The 21,304-nt window shown below is 45.6% G+C and overlaps 1 long non-coding RNA gene across 3 annotated transcripts in view; it reads left to right on the top strand.

The window, feature by feature from the left end:
• LOC144597610 (uncharacterized) overlaps positions 1-21,304 on the top strand; it is a 229,899-nt gene that overhangs the window by 18,198 nt on the left and 190,397 nt on the right. The window contains exon 3 of one of the 3 annotated variants that reach the window (XR_013547763.1): positions 3,129-4,976. The exons of the other annotated variants lie outside the window; for them this stretch is intronic. This is a non-coding gene — a long non-coding RNA (uncharacterized LOC144597610). Of the gene's footprint in view, positions 1-3,128; positions 4,977-21,304 lie in introns of those variants that run through there. 3 annotated transcript variants of the gene reach the window in all.

Raw genomic sequence — 21,304 nt, 5'->3', positions numbered from 1 at the left:
TGGCTTTGTTAAAAATTGTAAATTGTTCCCAGTGTGTAGGATAGTGCTAGTGTACAGGGTGATTGCTGGTCAGCGTAGACTCTGTGGGCCAAAGGGTCTGTTTCCGCACTGTATCTCTGGTCTAAAGTAAAGCTGGACTCAGAAATGTTCCACCCTAAAAAATGTTGCATCAGTATAGTGAGCAGTTAGTCACGTAATGCAATCCTAAGAGTAGTACAACCTTCCATCGATAAGAGTCCGAAGTTCTTTGGAACATCAATGGTTGAGGGGAGACTTGATAGAAATATGAGCCAAAACATTATGACCACTGACAGGTCAAGTGAATAACATTGATTATCGTGTTACAATGGCACCTGTCAAGGGGTGGGATATATTAGGCAGCATGTGAACAGTCAGTTCTTGAAGTTGATGTGTTGGATGCAGGGGAAATGGGCAGGAGTAAAGACCTGAGCGACTTTGACAAGGGACAATGTATCCCCATGACCATGTGGGCTTTCTCCAGGTGCTCCAATTTCCTCCCAGACTCCAAAGACGTACAGGTTTTGTAGGTTAATTGACATCGGTATAAATTGTTAAGGCCAGACGACTGGGTCAGAGCATCTCTGAAATGGCAAGGCTTGTGGGGTGCTGCTAAAGGATGGCCAGACGACTGGGTCGGAGCATCTCTCAAACGGCAAGGCTTGTGGGGTGCTGCTAAAGGATCTGCTGCTAATGTTTTGGTGCCAGATACCACAGGACACCTTCAGGGGTCTTGTAGAGTCCATGCCTCGGCGGCTCGGCGCTGTTTTGGCGGCACACAGAGGACCAACAGCATATTAGGCAGGTGGTCATAATGTTTGGCTCATCAGTGTATAAAATTATCAGAGGCTTAGACAGTCTGAATTTTTTTTCACAGGGTGGAAATGTCCAACATTAGAGAGAGTAACTCCAAGGTGAGAGGGGGAAAGTTTAGTGGAGATGTGCGGAGGACACAGAGAGTGGTGGGGGCCTGGAACGCTTTGGTGGTGGAGGCAGATATGATAGTGGTGTTTAAGAGGCTTTTTGGCAGGCACATGGAAGTGCAGGGAATAGAGGGATATGGATCATGCACAGGCAGATGAGATCAGTTAAACTTGGCATCATGTACGACACAATCTCAGTGGGTCAAAGCACCTTCTCCTGTGCTGTACTGTTCTATGTTCTATGTTCAATGACAATGCTTTGTTAACATTGAATATTACGTATGTTACATCAATGATCTACATTTGGATTCAGGAAGTAATCAGTGAAAGATTGGAATGTTTATAGTGGGGGTGGCGTTGGTGCAGATCAGATTTAGGAAGTGGAGGAACTAGGGGTGCCAGCTTGAAGTAGGATCACCTTTTAGTTTAGTTTAGTTTAGAGATACACCGCAGAAACGAGCCCTTTGGCCCACCGAATCTGTGCCAACCAGCGATCCTCGTTACGCTAGCACACACTTCTCACGAAGGAGAATTTATACCGATGTCAATTAACGTACAAAACCTGTACCTCTTTGGAGTGTGGGAGGAAATTGGAGCACCTGGAGAAAGCCAATATGGTCATGGGGATAATGTACAGAGTCTGTACAGACAGACATGATCGAACCCAGGTCTCTGGTGCTGTAAAGCAGCAATTCTGGTTAGGAAATTGGGGCACACTAATCCAGTCATCAGTGAACAAATTGGTAGCCAGATTGCTGGGAAAGATATGTGATGGAGCAGGTGGATCCTTAAGCATGAAGTCTAGCACTGTGCTGGTAAGGCAATGTTCTCACAGGATGCATGGGCATTGCATCTGAAGAATGGGCCGACCCAAAACGTCACCCATTCTTTGTCTCTAGGCCAGGCTCTACATACCTTGGCATGTTCCAAAAACAGCATTGGATGGGAATGAACCTGTTCTTGTACATTCACAACATTCACATCAGGGATGCAAGGATCACTTTAGTTTATTGTCACGTGTACCGACGAGGTACAGTGAAAAACTTTTTTTTTGTGCCATCCGGTTAGCGGAAAAACTATATCTGATTACAATCGAGCCATTCACAGTGCACGGATACATTATAAGGGAATAATGTTTAGTGCAAGGTAAAGCCAACAAAGTCCAATCAAGGATTGTCCGAGGGTCATCAATGATTGATACCGGAAATGTCTGACTGATTTTTTTGAGTAACGCAAAATAACCGAGAAACGTTCCAGAAAATAATCAATTTTTAATTATGTTAGCACTGAAAATAACAGCATTATGCAACTGAGTTCCGGTCAATGAGTTTTACACTAGAACTCTGTAAGCTTTATTTGCGGATGCCTGGAAGTTTGGATGGTTTTTACACAGACTAATATCATATCATATATATACAGCCGGAAACAGGCCTTTTCGGCCCACCAAGTCCGTGCCGCCCAGCGATCCCCGTACATTAACACTATCCTACACCCACTAGGGACAATTTTTTTTACATTTACCCAGCCAATTAACCTACATACCTGTACGTCTAATAGATTCCTAGGAGTACATCAGAGGCTGAAATCTAATCTGAGTTTAGAAAGCATAAACATAGTAAAATGGATTCCTGGAAGTCAATTCCAAGGCTGGAATCTAATTGATGGATCTGTCTTGCTAATATTTAGAATTAACTAGACCAAGTGGACCCGTTGGGCCCAAACCTCTCCTGCATTGGTGCAGCACCCTCTCCTCCCCCTCTCCCCTCTCCCCTTTCCCCTTCCAGGAACAAACAAACAAACGAGAGTTTTAGTATATAGATGACTATATAGAAACTAATTACAGATTGCAATCTAGTCAAGTTTCAAATGTTTTTGCATGTAGAATATTTTAGGGTGTGATTATAGGTTGGGATCAAATCCTAGGACACTGTTGGGTTACATTATAGAATAATTAACACTGGGGAGTGAGTTATGGACAGAAATCTAATCAAGGAGTTCAAATGATTTGTCTAGCCAGAAATGGGATGCAGGCTTGAGTTTAGTTAACAGTTTCAACAAAGGACACGCCAACCGGGTCTGAATATAATTGGACGGTTTTGACTCTAGGCTAGTGGATACTTGATAATTTGATTATAGACTAATAGTATGGTCTGCAATTTAATTGCAGTTCATTTTATTTACCTACAGGCTAACAGATCTTTGGGACATGCAAAGATCAGGAATCTAATCAAGGGGATCTGATGGTTCATGAAAAGAATGGAAGAGAATTCCAGATTAAAATCTAATGGAGGTGGTGAGAGATAATTTCAGAAGATTTATATATAAACATTGAAAACCTAGGAGCAGTTTTCAGACTTCATTAATCAAACGGATCAAATGTTATTTCTCTAGACTACTGGGTACCTGGGAGTGAGTTCTGGGCTGAAATTTAATCAAGGGGTTAAAATAATTTCAGTGTATTTTTTTTAGTTTAGTTTAGTTCAGCACGGAAACAGGCCCTTTGGCCCACCGAGTCCGCACTGACCAGTGATCCCCACACATTAATACAAGCCTACACACACTAGGGACAATTTACACATACCAAGTATACAAACCCAAGCCAATTAACCTGCAAACCTGTACTTCTTCGGAATATGGGAGGAAACCGAAGATCTCTGAGGAAACCCACGCTGTCACGGGGAGAACGTACAAACTCCGTACAGGCAGCACCCGTAGTCAGGATCGAACCCGGGCCTCTGGCGCTGTAAGGCAGCAAATCTAAACCACTGTGCCGCCCATTAACAGCTACATGATACCAGAAAGATGATCAAGCCAAGCTCCATCATGGTAACAAGGAGGAAATCTGCTCATCCTCACCCTGTCTGTTGCGCTGTAGGGCAGCAACTCTACCGCTGCACCACCGTGACACCCATATATTTCATATATTCATATATTCAAAAACATAGAAAACTAGAAGTGAGTTCCTTGCTGGAATCTAATTGAGGGATTCTAATGATTAACTTGAATAATGACTACCAGCATGTGAGTTACAGCCTGAAATATAATTCCTGCTTTTAGTTGGTCTTTAAAGTGATTGATGTCTGCTGGGGAGACAGCTTGGATGTGCGGCTCTCATGCTAGGTTTCAGATGGTTAAGTGTGGGTTAATGGTTAACCGGGGGGGTCAGTAGCGAGCTTGTATCTGAGATTCAGGAGCAGGTTTACAGGCACTCGGCAGCTGTGCATCGTACATCATTCCAGCGTTATGCTGGCTGTTCATTTATGGAGCCACCAATGTAATGAAGGAAGTCACGTCCCTTCTAACCAATGTGGCAATCCGCCTCCCCAGTGACACCAGGACACTGCTCTCAGATCTCTTGCTCCCTCATTCCACCAGTTACCTGGTGGGAAGGGCCTGCAGTAGGTGCCGGAGGTCAGACTGAGTCGGCGGTGGCTTTAGTTTAGTTTAGTTTAGTTTAGTTTAGTTTAGTTTAGAGATACAGCGCAGAAATAGGCCCTTCAAGCCACCGGTTCCGCGCCGACCAGCGATCTCCGCATATTAACGCTATTATTAACACTATCCTACACACACTAGGGACAATTTTTACATTTACCAAGCTAATCAACCTTCATATCTGTACTTTTTTGGAGTGTGGGAGGAAACCGAAGATCTCGGAGAAAACCCATGCAGGTCAAGGGGAGAACGTACAAACTCCGTACAGACAGCACCCGAAGTCGGGATCGAACCCGGGTCTCTGGCACTGCATTTGCTATAAGGCAGCAACTGGCCACGTGAGTGCCCGAGGTCCTGTGAGATGGCGGTGGGTGCTGGAGGTCGGTCAAGGACATGCCGCCGAGAACAAAGAGGGACCATTGGGCACTCCGAACAGACGGCGCCCGTAGTCGGGATCGAACCTGAGTCTCCGGCGCTGCATTCGCTGTAAGGCAGCAACTCTACCGCTGCGCCACCGTGCCGCCCTTACTTTGTAACGTTGTTGGCGCTCTATACATGGCGACTCTTTGCACACTTTATGTATGGCGTGCAAAACAAAGAATCTCTCTGTGACATGTCACATGTGATAATAAAGTATCAATCAATCAATCAAACCAGTTGTCTGTTGTTTCCTGGACACTGGTTCTATCTTCCTCATAGCCATAGTAATGGGCTGAACCAGATTGCTCAGAAGCTTGGTGCCCTCTTTGAACATGAGCTGGACAATCAACCCAATATCCCCATCATCATCAGGACCGCCCATTTCCGCCTCGGTAACATTGCCCGCCCAACGTGCCTGTTCTCACTTGCTGCTGAAGCTCCAACTGTGGTTTTGTCATCTCAAGGCTTGAAATCTGCTCGGCCCAATTGACATCAGGTTCGTGTCATGGCTCTACACTGACTCTCTAACCTTCTTCAGCCCAACCTTGTTCATCCCCAATTTTCACTACAGGCTGCCTAGTCCCAAAGCTCGGGGGTAATCTTGTCAATGCCTCTCTACTTCCCTATCTTCCAATAAAATCATTCTTTAAATAATTATTTGAAACCTATCTTTCTAACCAAGATGTGTAGGAAAGAACTGCAGATGCTGGTTTAAATCGAAGGTAAGACACAAAATGGTGGAGTAACTCAGGCAGCATCTCTGGAGAGAAGGAATGGGTGATGTTTCAGGTTGGAACCTACCTTCAGACCTCAGGTTCCTATTAAAAGCAAGTTGTTTCAGATCGGGAGGAGAGAAAAGTGCTCCAAACCTATTAGTAACCTAAGAGGTTAACTTTTCTGATTTTAGCTACACACCTTCCAGGCTTTAAGCTGTGGCGCAAATGTTTGAAGGTCTGAAGAAGGGCCAGGACCCGAAACATCACCCATTCCTTTTCTCCAGAGATGCTGCCTGCCCCGCTGAGTTACGCTAAGCATTTTGTGTCTACCTTAAAAACAATGACAGTTACATTGATTGCAGCCAATGTTCACTAAGCTAATGATGGAGTCTCTTCACTGCATATAGCACCAATGGCAAGAAGAGACTTGGAAGTCTGTGTCTAAGCACTTACTGTATCATCTATATTCAGGTTCTGACAAGTTGCCTGATTTCCCAGTTAACAAACCTGCACTTGCACAGTGCCATGGAAGATGTCTGTGGTGGGGCAGTGACATGCTTCAACACCCACAGCCCACTCGGAGTGGTGACATAAGCATCTCTCTCCCTCACCCGTCATGACATGCAGGGCCTCTGCATTAGTAAGCTGGGATGTTTGAAGCAGTCCATTCTCATTCCCATCCAGTCCCTTGGGAACGTGAGCAAACCACCCCCCCCCCCCCCCCCCACACACACCCCTCTCTAGTACTGCTGAAGTCACAGGGAAGCAACACATGGAAGGGTAGAAAGCATTTAGAAAAGTGTCCCGGCTTGAAAATTGTTCTGCACCCGTATTGGTGCTCCATATACAATGTACCTTCTACCATTTCAGACTGAGCCTAAAGGGCCTGTCCCAGTTAGGTGATTTTAAGGCCACTGCCGGCGACTAGGCTGCCACCACAAGTTTGCCGGGGTGTCACGGGCATAATTGTGAGGAGTCTTCAATGAGTCGTAGCAGATCTCGGCACCTCGTGGAAAAAGTTACCTGTTCGAAATTTTTTGGCGACAGCTGGCTTGTCGCCAAGTATCGTAGCTTATTGCGGGCGCTGTCGCATGCTGTCCCCAGGTTTATTAGGTTGTCGCCGGTACTGGGGTCGGATGAATTTCATTGTCGACTACCAACGTCAACCGGAGACAGGTACCAGTATCAGGAGGAGACAAGGGCCGACAGGAACTGTCAAAACCCGTTTTGACATCTGACGGAAGTGCAGCTGGAACAGCCAGCTGTGGAATGGGGGCGGAGATTGCGATGCTGCCTCTCCTCCATTATAGTTGAATAAGTTGCAGTTTAGTGACACCAGTAATTGGTCGATTTTAAACAATAAAGTGATTATTATTGAATGCTTAACTACATAAACTTGCTTTCAGTCAATAACTATTTGGTCAAATGATTCTGTTCCGGTATCCTGATAAACTGTAACAGCAGGGGATTGTCGAGTGATGGTGTGACAGTGTAAACACTGGCAGAGTGGCTTCTTTTGTGATTTAACGATTAGTAATTAGGATAGCAGAGAGTTGTCTCTGGTCAGGGACCTTCGTACATTCACCCTGCCTTAAGATGCTGATTTAAACCGAAAATAGACACAAAAAGCTGGAGCAACTCATCTTTCATTCATTTGTTCCTGACCAACGTCCAGGGATCTCTCGTTTCCCCTCACCCCTGACTCTCAGTCTGAAGAAAGGGTCTCGACCCCAAACGTCGCCCATTCCTTCTCTCCAGAGATGCTGCCTGTCTCGCTGAGTTACTCCGGCTTTTTGGTGTCTATTTTCTTCGACCTGACTGCAGCAGGTTACAAGGAATCGGATCTCGCAACAGTGGGAGGAAGAGTGGCCATGGGGTTTTCAGCGGGACTGGATAAGTAATAGATGTTGATACCGGGGAGGCTGATACAAAGACAGTGGGGACAACAGAACTGGCAGTCGGGTTCTCGCTGTCTTTCGGAAAAGTCCCGGACGTCACGTTAAAACCAGATTCCAAGTCTCCCATGGGAACACATTGGTTCTGCTGGAGGTTCACTGAGAAACCCTTGTGGCAGATGCATTTAGAAGCACGTGATACTAAAATTAAGAAAAGGCATTTGAAGATACCAGAAGATAGCTTTGTTTAACCAATGTATTTACCGTCAGGACATTTGACAGGTAGATTGGAGGCGACAGTTTGACGGTCAGGTAACCGTGGGAATTTTGCGATGTTTCCGAAGACGGTGTAATCTCTTAGCCAGGTGCTAGTTTCACAAAAAAAGTTACTTGTATCGACCTGACTCGGCATTGTCGTGGTCATTGTTGTAGACATTGTCGTAGGGTAAAATAAATGTTGGCGATCTGCTACGACTTTGACAGTCGCCGGCAGTCGCCTTAAAAAGCGCGTAACTGGGACAGGCCCTTTAGGCTGCAAGTTCACCAGCACCAGTACTTTAGGCATGTCTGAATGAAGTTTTTAGATAGTCACACAGCATGGCAATAGTCCCCTTGGCTCTTTGAGACCTCACCGACAATCAAGCACCCAGTTAGTCTAAGAATCCCCTTACCTATTTTATTCGGCCCACGTTCCCATCAACTCCCACAAGATTCTACTACTCAAGCTACAAACTATGGACAATTAACAATGGCCAATTAACCTGCCAACCCACACGTCTTCAGATCACATGTCCAGCTGCTTTCCCCCCGCGTGTAACATACCCAATGATGCAGAACACGGTGCACACATGAGGGCACCTACAGAATCACATGAGCACGTGAGCCACATGTTCAACACGCTTAGAGACACACCTGGTTGCCATCTGTCTCCTGCTGAAACACAGTGAGGTGAGGCTGGGGTCGCCACAGTTAGACAAGAGCATCTTCTCTCTCCCACGTGACAAACCTTGGACCCGTTTCCTAATGACAAGGTTTGGACTGTTGGGTTGCTGTTGTATAGACGCACCATGACAATTATCAGGGAATCTGGTGCATTTAAGTTGTAAACTTTTGAAGATTGTTCGCTGGTGCATGATACACCACAATAGCTGATTCCCTTACTCCCCTTGACCTGCATGGGTTTTCTCCGAGATCTTCGGTTTCCTCCCACACTCCAAAGAAGTACAGATATGAAGGTTGATTAGCTTGGTAAATGTAAAAATTGTCCCTAGTGTGTGTAGGATAGTGTTAATAATAGCGTTAATATGCGGGGATCGCTGGTCGGCGCGGAACCGGTGGCTTGAAGGGCCTACTTCTGCGTTGTATCTCTAAACTAAACTAATCTAAACTAAACTAAACTAAAGCCACCGCCGACTCAGTCCGACCTCCGGCACCCACTGCAGGCCCTTCCCACCAGGTAACTGGTGGAATGAGGGAGCAAGAGATCTGAGAGCAGTGTCCTGGTGTCACTGGGGAGGCGGATTGCCACATTGGTTAGAAGGGACGTGACTTCCTTCATTACATTGGTGGCTCCATAAATGAACAGCCAGCATAACGCTGGAATGATAACACATTTCCTGAAGGCCATCAGATGGGTATCAATGGTAACCCTGCTGTTTCCTGGTGACAATTGCTGCAATAAACTTTCAATTCCCCAATTCTTATTTATCAGTAGCTAACCTCTACAGCTGCTGAGGTAGGATTTGAACGTGTTTGTCCAGATTATTAATAGAGGACTCCTAGTTACTTGTTCAAAGTAACTTAACATTAATGTTGAAGAAAGACACAAAACGCTGGAGTAACCCAGCGGGACAGGCAGCATCTCTGGGGAGAAGGAATGGGTGACATTTCTGGTCGAGACCCTTCTTCAGACTGAAAGGGAAACAAGAAATATAGACAGCACGTAGAGAGATATGGAATAAAGAAATGAAAGTTATGCAAAAAAGTAATGATGATCAAGAAAACGGTCCATCGTTATCTGTGGGCTAGGTGAAAACGGATCATACAGACAATGGAACTCACCAGGATGCCAGTGAAACTAATATAATGATTAGGGTGGTGGAGGGTCCTGGTGCTATATCTCTCTATATCGCTATCTCTATCTCTTATTTCTCTTTCTCCTGACTCTCAGTTTGAAGAAGGGCCCCGACTCAAAACATCAGCCACTCCTTCCCTCCAGAGATGCTGCCTGTCCTGCTGAGTAACTCCAGCATTTTGTGTCTATCTTCGTTGTAAACCAGCATCTGCAGTTCCTTCCTACACATTTATATTAATGTTGTTGTTCCACTTTCACATCTTGCTCAGTTTAAGGGCATGAGTGTGATTTTTCACACATTTAGTGACAGTCCCATCAGGTAACTGTGCAATGAGTTTTTTGCCTGATTGGGGTTTGTTGGCTGGTTTGTGGGTGAGATAGAGATGGGAGGGAGTGGAGAACCATTAGTTGAATTGTAAAGCAATCGGACCTATCCTGGACTCCAGGCGTTACGTTTGTGGGACGAAGTCAACACTCATCTCTGCAACTGGATCCTCGACCTCCTGATCTACAGACCCCAATCAGTGAGGGTCGGGGACAAATCATCCTCTACGATAATCCCCAACACTGGTGCTCCAGATGTGTTCTGAGCCCCCTTCTTTACTCCTTGTACATCCACGACTGCAGGGCCATGTACAAATCCAATTCAATTTACAAATTCGCCGACGGCACCACCATTGTAGGCCTGATATCAAATAATGATGAGACGGAGTACAGGAAGGAGATTGAGAACCTTGTGACCTGGTGTCGAAACAACAACCTTTCTATCAATGTCACCAAGACAAAGGATATAGTGAGAGACTTGAGGAAGCAAAGTGATGCACATACCCCAGTTTGCATTGACAGTACCGAAGTAGAGATGGTTGAAAGCTTCAAATTCCTCAGGGTAAATGTTGCCAACAACTTGTCCTGGACCACCAAATTGAAGTAAGGGCCAAGAAATGCTTCCTTAGAAGGCTGAGGAAGTTCGGCATTTCCCCAACAAATTTCACCAACATCTAGAGATGTGTTGGAGAAAGCATTTTATCGAGATGCATCACAGCATGGTTTGGGAACAGTTCCATCCAAGACCACAAGAAATTGCAGAGAATTGTGAATGCAGCCCCAACCATTACACAAACTAACCTCTCTTCCATTGATAGACACAAAAAGCTGGAGTAACTCAACGGGTCAGACAGCGTCTCTGGAGACTCCTTGAAGGTGGAGTCACAGGTAGATAGGATGGTCAAAAGGCTTTTGGCACTTTGGCCTTCATCTGCCAGAGTATTGAGTATAGAAGTTAGGAGGTCATGTTGCAGTTGTATAAGACGTTAGTGAGGCCACATTTGGTGTATTGTTGCCAGGACTAGAGGGTCTGAACTATAGGGAGAGGTTGAGTAGCGCTGGACTCTATTCCTTGGAGCACAGGAGGATGAGGGGTGATCATATAGAGGTGTAGAAAATCATGAGAGGAATAGATCGGGTGGATGCACAGAGTCTCTTTCCCAGAATTGGGGAAAATAGGAATCTGAGAGGTAACTTTTTCACACAAAGGTTGGTGAATGTATGGAACAAGCTGTCAGAGGAGATAGTTGAGGCAGGGACTATCCAAACATGTAAGAAACAGTTAGACAGGTACATGGATAGGACAGGTTTGGAGGGATATGGACTAAATGTGGGCAGGTGGGATTAGTGTAGCTGGGACACATTGGCCGGTGTGGGCAAGTTGAGCCGAAGGGCCTGTTTCCACACTGTATCACTCTATAACTCCTTAATATGTGATATTTCGGGCTGGAACCCTTTTTCAGAATTAAGCTACAGGTTTGTAGGTTAATTGGCTTCTGTAAATTGTCTGGTAGTCTGCAGGATGAAGAACTGGGCTAACAGAACTAGTGTACAGGTGATCAATGGTTGCCTTGGACTCGCTGGGCTGAAGCATCTGTTTACATGATGTATCTTTAAACATAAACATAAGCCAGATTTGATCATGACCTCCTGTGAACATGTGGATTTCTCCGAGTGTGATGGGAATATGGAGACAATATGTTGCAGGAAAAAAAAATCAATGGGGGAATGGGAGGTGGCATTGGCTCAATGGGGGAATGGGAGGTGGCATTGGCTCAATGGGCCAAAATGGCGTTCTTCTATGATGTAAGGAAATATGGAAATCAAAAGAAACACTCTGATCCCATTGGACTGGATATCACTTCTTTACAATGTCTCTTCAAAATGAAGGAAGTTGCCGTTTGTGTCAATGGGTCATGGCTCCAACTTTCTGGACCCGCGGGTCAACACACCTTGCTCTGTTTCTTTGTTGACTTTTGACTATCCACCTCCGATTCAGACATGGCGGGTGGAATAGTGATGCTCTGAAGAATGATGAATTTCACGTGATGTTTCGTGAACCAGGCAATTGTGTAACCATTGAACCTGGCGCGGCAGTCACTCCAAATGCGTGCAATGTCAAACGGAGTTGCTTTATTGCCCATATGGTTATCGCGTTTCACAAGAATTCCATCCCGAGACTATAATGGCACCGAGCTGAATTTCATGTGATTCTCCGCATTAGTTTTCAGGCTGTTCTTCTTGGCTTTGTCACACTCACTTAGAAGTTGATCATCTCATGGGATATTCCTGGCAGACTCGTACACATGGGCTGTGCATAAACAAGCACGGCTTTTAGCCTTTCTGTCACTGAGTGCAGTGTAGCTCTGTAAAACTTAGAAACACAGAAAATAGATGCAGGAGAAGGCCATTCGGCCCTTCGAGCCAGCAGCGCCATTCAATATGATCATGGCTGATCATCCAAAATCAGTACCCTGTTCCTGCTTTCTCCCCATATCCCCTGATTCCGTTGCCTAAGAGCTATAACTAACTCTCTCTTGAACATAACATAAAGTTCTGACTTCCATGATTTCACATAGAGTCATAGTGCCTTAGAGCTGTACAGCACAGAAACAAGCCCTATATCTCACTTTAGCCATGCCGACCAGGTGGGCATACTAGGCTTGTCACATTTGACTCCATTTGTCCCATTTCTACCTTCTTTTAAAAGTCTTATGCATATCCTGTATTTGTATTCATAAGTTCACAAGTTATAGGAGCAGAATTAGGCCATTCGTCCCATCTACTTTGTCATTCAATCATGGCTGACCTATCTTTCCATCCATTCTTCTTCCTTCCCCATATACCCTCTGACACCCGTACTAATCAAGAATCTGTCAATCTCTGCCTTAAAAATGCCCAATGACGGCCTCCACAACCATCTGTGGCAATTAATTCCACAGATTCACCACCTTCTGACTAAATATATTCCTCCTCATCTCCTTTCCAAAGGTACGTACTTTCAGTCTGAGTCGATGGCCTTTGGTCCCAGACTCTCCCACTAGTGGAAACATCCTCTCCACATTTTGTCGTTTTTGTAGTTTCCCCAGGCATATCATTTTACATTACGGATACCCTCTGAGAGAATAAGTTGCTCCTGAGGTCCCTCTTAAATATCTCCCCTCTTACCCTAAGCCAATGCCCTCAAGATTTAGAATCCTCTCCTGTGTGATAAAGACTGCGAGTGTTCACTTTATCCATGCCCCTCATGATCCCGTACTCCTCAATAAGGTCACCCTTCAGCCTTAGACGCTCCTAAGACAAAAGTCCCAGGCTCTGCAACATCTCCCTATAACTCAAGCCCGCAAGCTCAGGTACCATCCTGGTGAAACAATTCCTCACCCTTTCCAACTTCATGACATGGGCAGCACAGCCATGTAGCAGTAGGGTCACTGCCTTACAACACCAGACACCCAGGTTCAATCCTGACTACGGGCCACGCTGACCAGAGATCGCACGTACACCAGTTCTATCCTACGCACTGGACACAATTTACAGAGGCCAATTAACCCACGGACCTGCGCGTCTTTGGAATGCGGGAGGAAACAGAAGCAGCCAGAGAAAACCCATATGGTCACAGGGAGAACGAACAAACTCTGTACAGACAGCACCAGTAATCAGGATCGAACCCGGGTCTCTGGCGCTGTGAGGCAGCAACTCTATCGCTGCACCACCGTGCTGTTATATCATATCATATATCATATATATACAGCCGGAAACAGGCCTTTTCGGCCCTCCAAGTCCGTGCCGCCCAGCAATCCCCGTACATTAACACTATCCTACACCCACTAGGGACAATTTTTACATTTACCCAGCCAATTAACCTACATACCTGTACGTCTTTGGAGTGTGGGAGGAAACCGAAGATCTCGGAGAAAACCCACGCAGGTCACGGGGAGAACGTACAAACTCCTTACAGTGCAGCACCCGTAGTCAGGATCGAACCTGAGTCTCCGGCGCTGCATTCGCTGTAAAGCAGCAACTCTGTTGAGGAACAGTTGCCTGCTGTATGTGCTTCTGTTATCTAGGTGGACCAGAGCAGAGCGGGGAGTCAATGAGATGGTATCTGCAGTTGAGCTGTTGTGGCGATAGGCAAATTGTAGCGGATGTAGGTCGTTTATACGGAACGAGTTGCATTGCGCCATACTCAACCTCTCACACTTCATTACGGTGGACGTACGTGCTACTGGATGCTAGTTATTGAGTTCCCCACGCACAGTGAAACCCCTGCTAGAGATTTTGAATTCAACACCACATTAATCACATGAAAATCATCATATCATCAATTTCACGTGTCCCAATTCAGCCTTCATGTGTGCTTTGAAAGACTTGACCTATGTTTAGTTTAAGAATCTGGATCTCGACCCGAAACGTCACACATTCCTTCTCTCCAGAGATGCTGCCTGTCCCGCTGAGTTACTCCAGCTTTTTATATCTATCTATGGTTAGTTTACTTCAGTTCAGTTTATTGGAGAGTGAAACGCTTTTGTTGCGTGCCAACCAGTCAGCAGAAAGACTATACATGATTACAGTTGAGCCATCCACAGTGTACAGACACATGATAACGGGAATAACGTTTAGTGCAAGATAAAGCCCTATTAAAGATATAGTCCAAGGGTCTCCAGTGAGGTAGATAGTAGCTCAGGACCACTCTCCAGTTGTTGATAGAATGATTCGGTTGCCCGATAACAGCTGGGAAGAAACTGTCACTGTATCTGGATGTGTGCACTTTCACACTTCTATACTTCTTGCCCAATGGGACAGGGGAGAAGAGGGAGTGACCAGAGTGATTATGCTGCTGGCCTTGCCGAGGCAGTGTGAGGTGCAAATGGCGCAAATAGAAGGGAGGTTGGTCTGTGTGATGGTCTGGGCTACGTCCACAATTCTCTGCAATTTCTTGCGGTCTTGGATGGTACTGTTCCCTAACCAGGCAGTGATGCATCCCGATAAAATAAAATGCTCTCTACGGTCAATGTTCCTTTGTTTGACCTAACCTTTCTGCACATATCAGTCGGCTCAACCAATCACCATCCTTGGTGCCTTCATTCTGATTAAAGCCAGCATCTTATTATCTCTTCAGATTTTGCCTCAAACATCACGTTCATGGTCCAATGACCCTGGTTCAATCTTGCACGTCTGACACTATTTTCTTGTGACCTGATGGGTTTCCTCTAGGTGCTTCAGTTACCTTCCAAATCTGGTCAGTAGGTTAATTGGCACTGAAATTTACCCTTAACGCTGGTGGATGGTAGAATCTGGGGAGAATTAATAGGAATGTGGGGAAAGTGAAAAAAAAAGATTAGTGCAAATGAATGGTCGATGGTTGGCGTGGACTTGGTAGACCAAAGGGCCTGTTTCCCTGCTATGTGTCATTTTGTCTTTATGGCTCTAATCTGCTGCACCATCCCATCCACTGTGATAAAAAGGAACTGCAGGTGCTAATTTATACCAAAGATAGACACAAAATGCAGGAGTAACTCAGCGGGGCAGGCAGCATCTCTGGAGAAAATGGATAGATGACATATTGGGTCTGGACCCTTCTTTCGAGTTCTTCAGTTCCGAAGTGACTCTGTTACTCTAGCTACTCCAACCAAAGAATTGTTCTCTCCATTGTTGGCTCGTGTTGGTATGAACATCAGTACGGAGGGAGGAGACCAAGGCAGGAATAAATGGGAGACCGTCAGAGCCAGATGTGATGGGTAAATCGCACAGTCCAACAAGCCTTAGAAGCGCAACATGGACTAAGTATAACCCTATCCCATACATTGGTGAATTTTCGCAGGAGTCTCGCTGAATGAGCTTATTTTGGCAAGATTTCTCTGCAGAGCTGGCACACTATGAAAGAGGAACCACTGATGCTTCAACCTAACCCTTCGGTAAGATGTTAGATCCAGATATTCAAGTGAGCAATAATAATCTCGTGGCACTGTGCAGGGAGGCGAGAGGTCCCCTGGGTCCTGACCAAAATTCATCCCCCAGCCAACACCAACAAAAGCAAAAATGAGCCTTCACTCATCCTGCTGACTTACATGGAACACTTGCAGTCTGCAATTGGCTGCTGAACCTGCTTACATCAGAGGCACTTTGCTTCAAATTGTGCAAAGCACTCTCTGACATCCCCAGGAGATCCCAGAAGTAAGGGAAAGTCTAAGTGGCTGGGTTGAATTCATCCCCCTAGCTCAGAGATTGTGTTGAGCTGCAACATGATCCATTATCTCTGGAAATGGGAGTCAAGCAGGGTGTTTATCCTGGCCTCTCTCTCTCTCTGTGTATACTGGGTACCTTCCATCACTGGCTCTCGCCTCATGCCTAAACAAACACGGTGATGCTGGGTCCCTTGATAGGTAAGCAAACATTCTCATTCAGCAAAGTCTAATTGAGTTGGCCAGTTAGAGGCATCAATGGCCTTGTTTGGCATTGCACGCTTTTGCTTTTAACATCTGTACATGCAATCATCTGTGAATGAAATCCAGGAAGACTAATGCTGAAATTTAAAAAGCTATTTGCACAGAGATATAGAAATGCTCTGTATCTCACATTAAAAATGCTCATCTCCCTATTCACACGGTGGTACACATATAATGACAATTCTCACATCTCTGGGCGGCACAGTGGCGCAGCAGTAGAGTTGCTGCCTTACAGTAAGACTCAGGTTCGATCCTGTATGGAGTTTGTACGTTCTCCCTGTGACCTGCATGGGTTTTCTCCAAGATCTTCGGTTTCCTCCCACACTCCAAAGACGTACAGGTATGTAGGTTAATTGGCTGGGCAAATGTAAAAATTGTCCCTAGTGGGTGTAGGATAGTGTTAGTGTGCAGAGATCGCTGGGCGGCGCGGACTCGGTGGGCCGAAGGGCCTGTTTCTGCGCTGTATCTCTAAATCTAAATCTAAAAATCTAAACATCGGGATATACCCAAACTGACTTTGTTCACTTCTCTATTTTTAGTACAGTAATTGGATTTGTCCGTAACTTGTCAATGAACTTAAGATCAGATCATATGGGCCTTTTCTCACCACTCGTTTCCACCCCCATGCCCCCTCACCCCACCTCTATCTTTCAATCTGAAGAATGGTTTCGACCCCAAATGTCACCTATTCCTTTTCTCCAGAGATGTTGCCTGACCCGCTGAGCGACTCCAGCATTTTGTATCTATCTTTGGTGTAAGTCGGCACCTGCGGTTCCTTCCCACAGATAAATACTGACACTTGTTTCAAAATTCACTCCACATCCTCTGTGAACCAGAGATCATCCAAACTCTTTGGCCCAAGTCCTAACTTCTCTGCATAGCTCACCCATCACCTCTGTGCTTTTTTAGATTTTTTTGATTTAGAGATACAGCGGAAACAGGCCCTTCGGCCGACCAGGTCCGCGCCGCCCATCGATCCCCGCACATTAACACTATCCTATACCCTAGGGACACTTTTTACATTTGCCCAGCCAATTAACCTACATACCTGTACGTCTTTGGAGTGTGGGAGGAAACCGAAGATCTCGGAGAAAACCCACGCAGGTCACGGGGAGAACGTATAAACTCCGTACAGACGGCGCCCATAGTCAGGATCGAGTCTCCGGCGCTGCATTCGCTGTAAGGCAGCAACTCTACTGCTGTGCCACCGTGCCGCCCTGCTGTGGAGATTTGTTGCTTGCTGCTCAGTAACACAACGATTGAAAAGTTCTCACTTTTGTTCTCAGATCCTGAAATCATGAGAACCTTTTCCCCAGGGTGGAGACGTCCAACGCTAGTGGGCATAGCTTTCAGGTGAGAGGGGGAAAGTTTAATGGAGATGTGTGAAGCAGGGTTTTTTTTACACAGAGTAGTGGGAGCATGGAATACATTGCCAGGGGTGCTGGTGGAGGTGGATATGACAGTGGAGTTTAAGAGGCTTTTAGATAGGCACATGGTAGTGCAGGGATATGGATTATGTACCGAGAGATGAAATCAGTTTAACTTGGCATAATATAAGACAATAACTGCAGATGCTGGTACAAATCGAAGGTATTTATTCACAAAATGCTGGAGTAACTCAGCAGGTCAGGCAGCATCTCAGGAGAGAAGGAATGGGTGACGTTTCGGGTCACGACCCTTCTTCAGACTGATGTCAGGGGGGCGGGACAAAGGAAAGATATAAAATTTAGGTGGAGACAGGAAGATAGAGGGAGATCTGGGAAGGAGAAGGGGAAGAGAGGGACAGAGGAACTATCTAAAGTTGGAGAAGTCGATGTTCATACCTCTGGGCTGCAAGCTGCCCAGGCGAAATATGAGGTGCTGTTCCTCCAATTTCCGGTGGGCCTCACTATGGCACTGGAGGAGGCCCATGACAGAAAGGTCAGACTGGGAATGGGAGGGGGAGTTGAAGTGCTCGGCCACTGGGAGATCAGTTTGGTTAATGCGGACTGAGCGCAGGTGTTCAGCGAAGCGATCGCCGAGCCTGCGCTTGGTTTCGCCGATGTAAATAAGTTGACATCTAGAGCAGCGGATGCAATAGATGAGGTTGGAGGAGGTGCAGGTGGCATCATGTTCAGCACAAATATAGTGGGCTGAAGGACCCGTTCCTGTCCTGTTCTCTTCTATGTTCTATATTCTATGAAATGCTTTGAGACGTTGGTGATGGTGCACATTAACTCCAGCCTCCTAGACAGCCTTGGTCCACTACAATGAGCCTACCACTGCAGCAGGTACATGACAGATGTTATCCCCCTGGTCCTTCATTCATTACTGGAACATCCGGATAACAAGGACGCCTACATCAGACCCAAGTTTATTGACTACAGCTCAGCCTTCAATACCATAATCCCAATCAAACTGATCTCCAAATCCCTGGACCTTGGTATCAGTAACCCTTTCCACAGCTGGATCCCTCTCTTCCTGACCCAGAGACCACAATCAGTAAGGATAGATGACAAAACATCTTCCAAAATAATTGTCAACACTGATGCCCTGCACAGAAGTGTTCTAAGCCCCTTACCATACTCACAATACCTTCACGACTGTGTAGCCAAATTCTGTTCTAACTCCATTTACGTGCTTGTGGATGACATATCTGTGGTGTAGGAAAGAGCTGCAGATGCTGGTTTAAATCGAAGGTAGACACAAAATGCTGGAGAAACGCAGCGGGTTAGGCAGCATCTCTGGAAGAAGAAATGGGTGATGTTTCGGGTCGAGACCCTTCTTCAGACGCATCTCTGTAGTGGGTAGGATTGCAAACGATGACGAGGTGGATTACAGGAAGAGGATAGAGAGCTTGGTAACATGGTGTCAAGACAACAACCTCTCCCTCAGTGTCAGTAAGACAAAGGAGTTTGTCATCAGGAAACGGAGTGGTGTACGTGTGCCCGACATCATCAATGATGCTGAAGTGGAGACAGTCGAAAGCATCAATTTCTGAGTTGTCAATACCATCAGTAACTTGACCTACTCCTACCACATTGATGCTATGGCCGAGAAAGCACATCATCGCCTCTACTTCCTCAGAAGATCGAGGAGGTTTGGCATGTTTCCAATGATTTTTACCTATTCTATAGACGCACTGTAGAAAGCATCCTACCAGGAAGGATCAAAACTTAGTTTGGCAACTGTTCTTGCCAACACTGCCAAAAATTGCAGTGTGTTGATCACACAAAGCAGCCTCCCTGCTCATCGACTCCATCCACACCTCATGCTGCCTGGGAAAAGCAGTCAGTATAATCAAGGACTACTTACACTCCAGTCATTCCCTCTTTTCCTGTCTCCCATCAGGGTGAAGATATAAAAGCTTGACTCCCATTTAGTTTAGTTTAGGTTATTATTGCTATGTGTACTGAGGTACAGTGAAAAGCTTTTGTTTGCGCGCTATTCAGTCAGAGAAAGGACTATATATGAATAGACAATAGACAATAGGTGCAGGAGGAGGCCATTCGGCCCTTCGAGCCAGCACCGCCATTCAATGTGATCATGGCTGATCATTCTCAATCAGTACCCCGTTCCTGCCTTCTCCCCATACCCCCTGACTCCGCTATCCTTAAGAGCTCGATCTAGCTCTTCCACAATGGCACCTGTCAAGAGGTGGAATATACAATCAAGCTGTCCACAGTGCACAGTTAAAGGATAAAGGGAACCACATTCAGTGCAAGATGTACGGCCAGATTTAGAAACAGCTTCTTCCCCACTGTTACCAGACTACTAAATGGATTTTTCATGAGCTAAATGTGTAGTCTCGATCTTCCAACCTACCTCATAGCAGCCCTTGCACTTTTTATTTTTTCTGTCGTTTCTCAGTAACTGTAACTGATTATATTCTGCACTCTGGTTATTTTTCTCTTTGCACTACCTGTTGTACTTGTGACTTGAGTGTACTCATGTATGGTCTCATTTGACTAGATAGCTAGCAAAACAATTTTTTTCACCATATCTCAGCACATGTGACAATAATAAACCATAACCAATGTAAATATAAATAGTAAATCCCTTTGGAAATCTCTCTCCATCTCTATCCCTATCCCCTCTTTCATTCTTATAACTGCTGAGATTTCTACATTCTGAAATCTGTTTCACCCAATATTTAGATACGGCTGTCATTTTCACTTTTCTTTGTCCTCCGATTTGCAAATACTTCCGTAAACCTTTCCATCTGTCCTTCCTCATTTGAAGATGCTCCTCAATACTTAACTCCACATTAAAAGAAGAGATGGGAGCGATCTAAGAAAGTCCTCAGGCGAAACATTTTCACTCAGAGGGTAGTGCATATCTGGAATGAGCTGCCAAAGGAAGTTGTCGGTATGGATAGAATTACAACTTTGAAAAGACATTTGGACAGATATATGGTTAGACCTATCCATAGCACGGAAACAGACCCTTCGGCACAACTTGTCCATGCCGACCAAGATACCCATTTCAGGTCTTCCCATTGCCTGCAATTGGACCATATCCCATGAAACATTTCCTATCCATGTGCCTATACAAATGTGTTTTAAATGTTGTTATTGTAACTCCCTCAATTATTTCCTCTGGAAGTTTGCTCTATATACCCGCTGCTCACTGTGTGAAGAAGTTGCCCTCAGGAAGTCATTTTACAGCTTCACAGAGCCTTTGTTTAGCTGCATTTGGAGTATTGTGCGCAGTTCTGGCTCCCAGTTACAAGAAGGACGTGGGGGCATTGGAGAGGGTACAGAAGAGGGTTACTGGGATACTGCCTGGGATAGAGGCTATTAACTTTATGCAGAGGCTGACAAACTTGGATTGTTTTATCTGGAATGTTGGCGGTTTTGGGGAAATTTATAAAATTCCGAGAGTTATAGTTAAAGTAGACACTCATAGAAATGTCATCCTCGAGAGGGAATTGCCTGCTTGCCTGCAGTCCGTCTGTCTTTTGTGTTGTTTGTTGTTTTTGTATGAGTTGTAGTTTTAATATGGTGTAGTGTTTGTATGTTATGTGGTGGGGGGGGGGGGGGGGGTGGGAGGTGGGAGGGAACGGGAACGGGAACTG

Source organism: Rhinoraja longicauda, chromosome 10, assembly GCF_053455715.1.
Source record: "Rhinoraja longicauda isolate Sanriku21f chromosome 10, sRhiLon1.1, whole genome shotgun sequence".
Classification (NCBI taxonomy): domain Eukaryota; kingdom Metazoa; phylum Chordata; class Chondrichthyes; order Rajiformes; family Arhynchobatidae; genus Rhinoraja; species Rhinoraja longicauda.
This window is presented reverse-complemented; position numbering and strand designations above follow the sequence as displayed.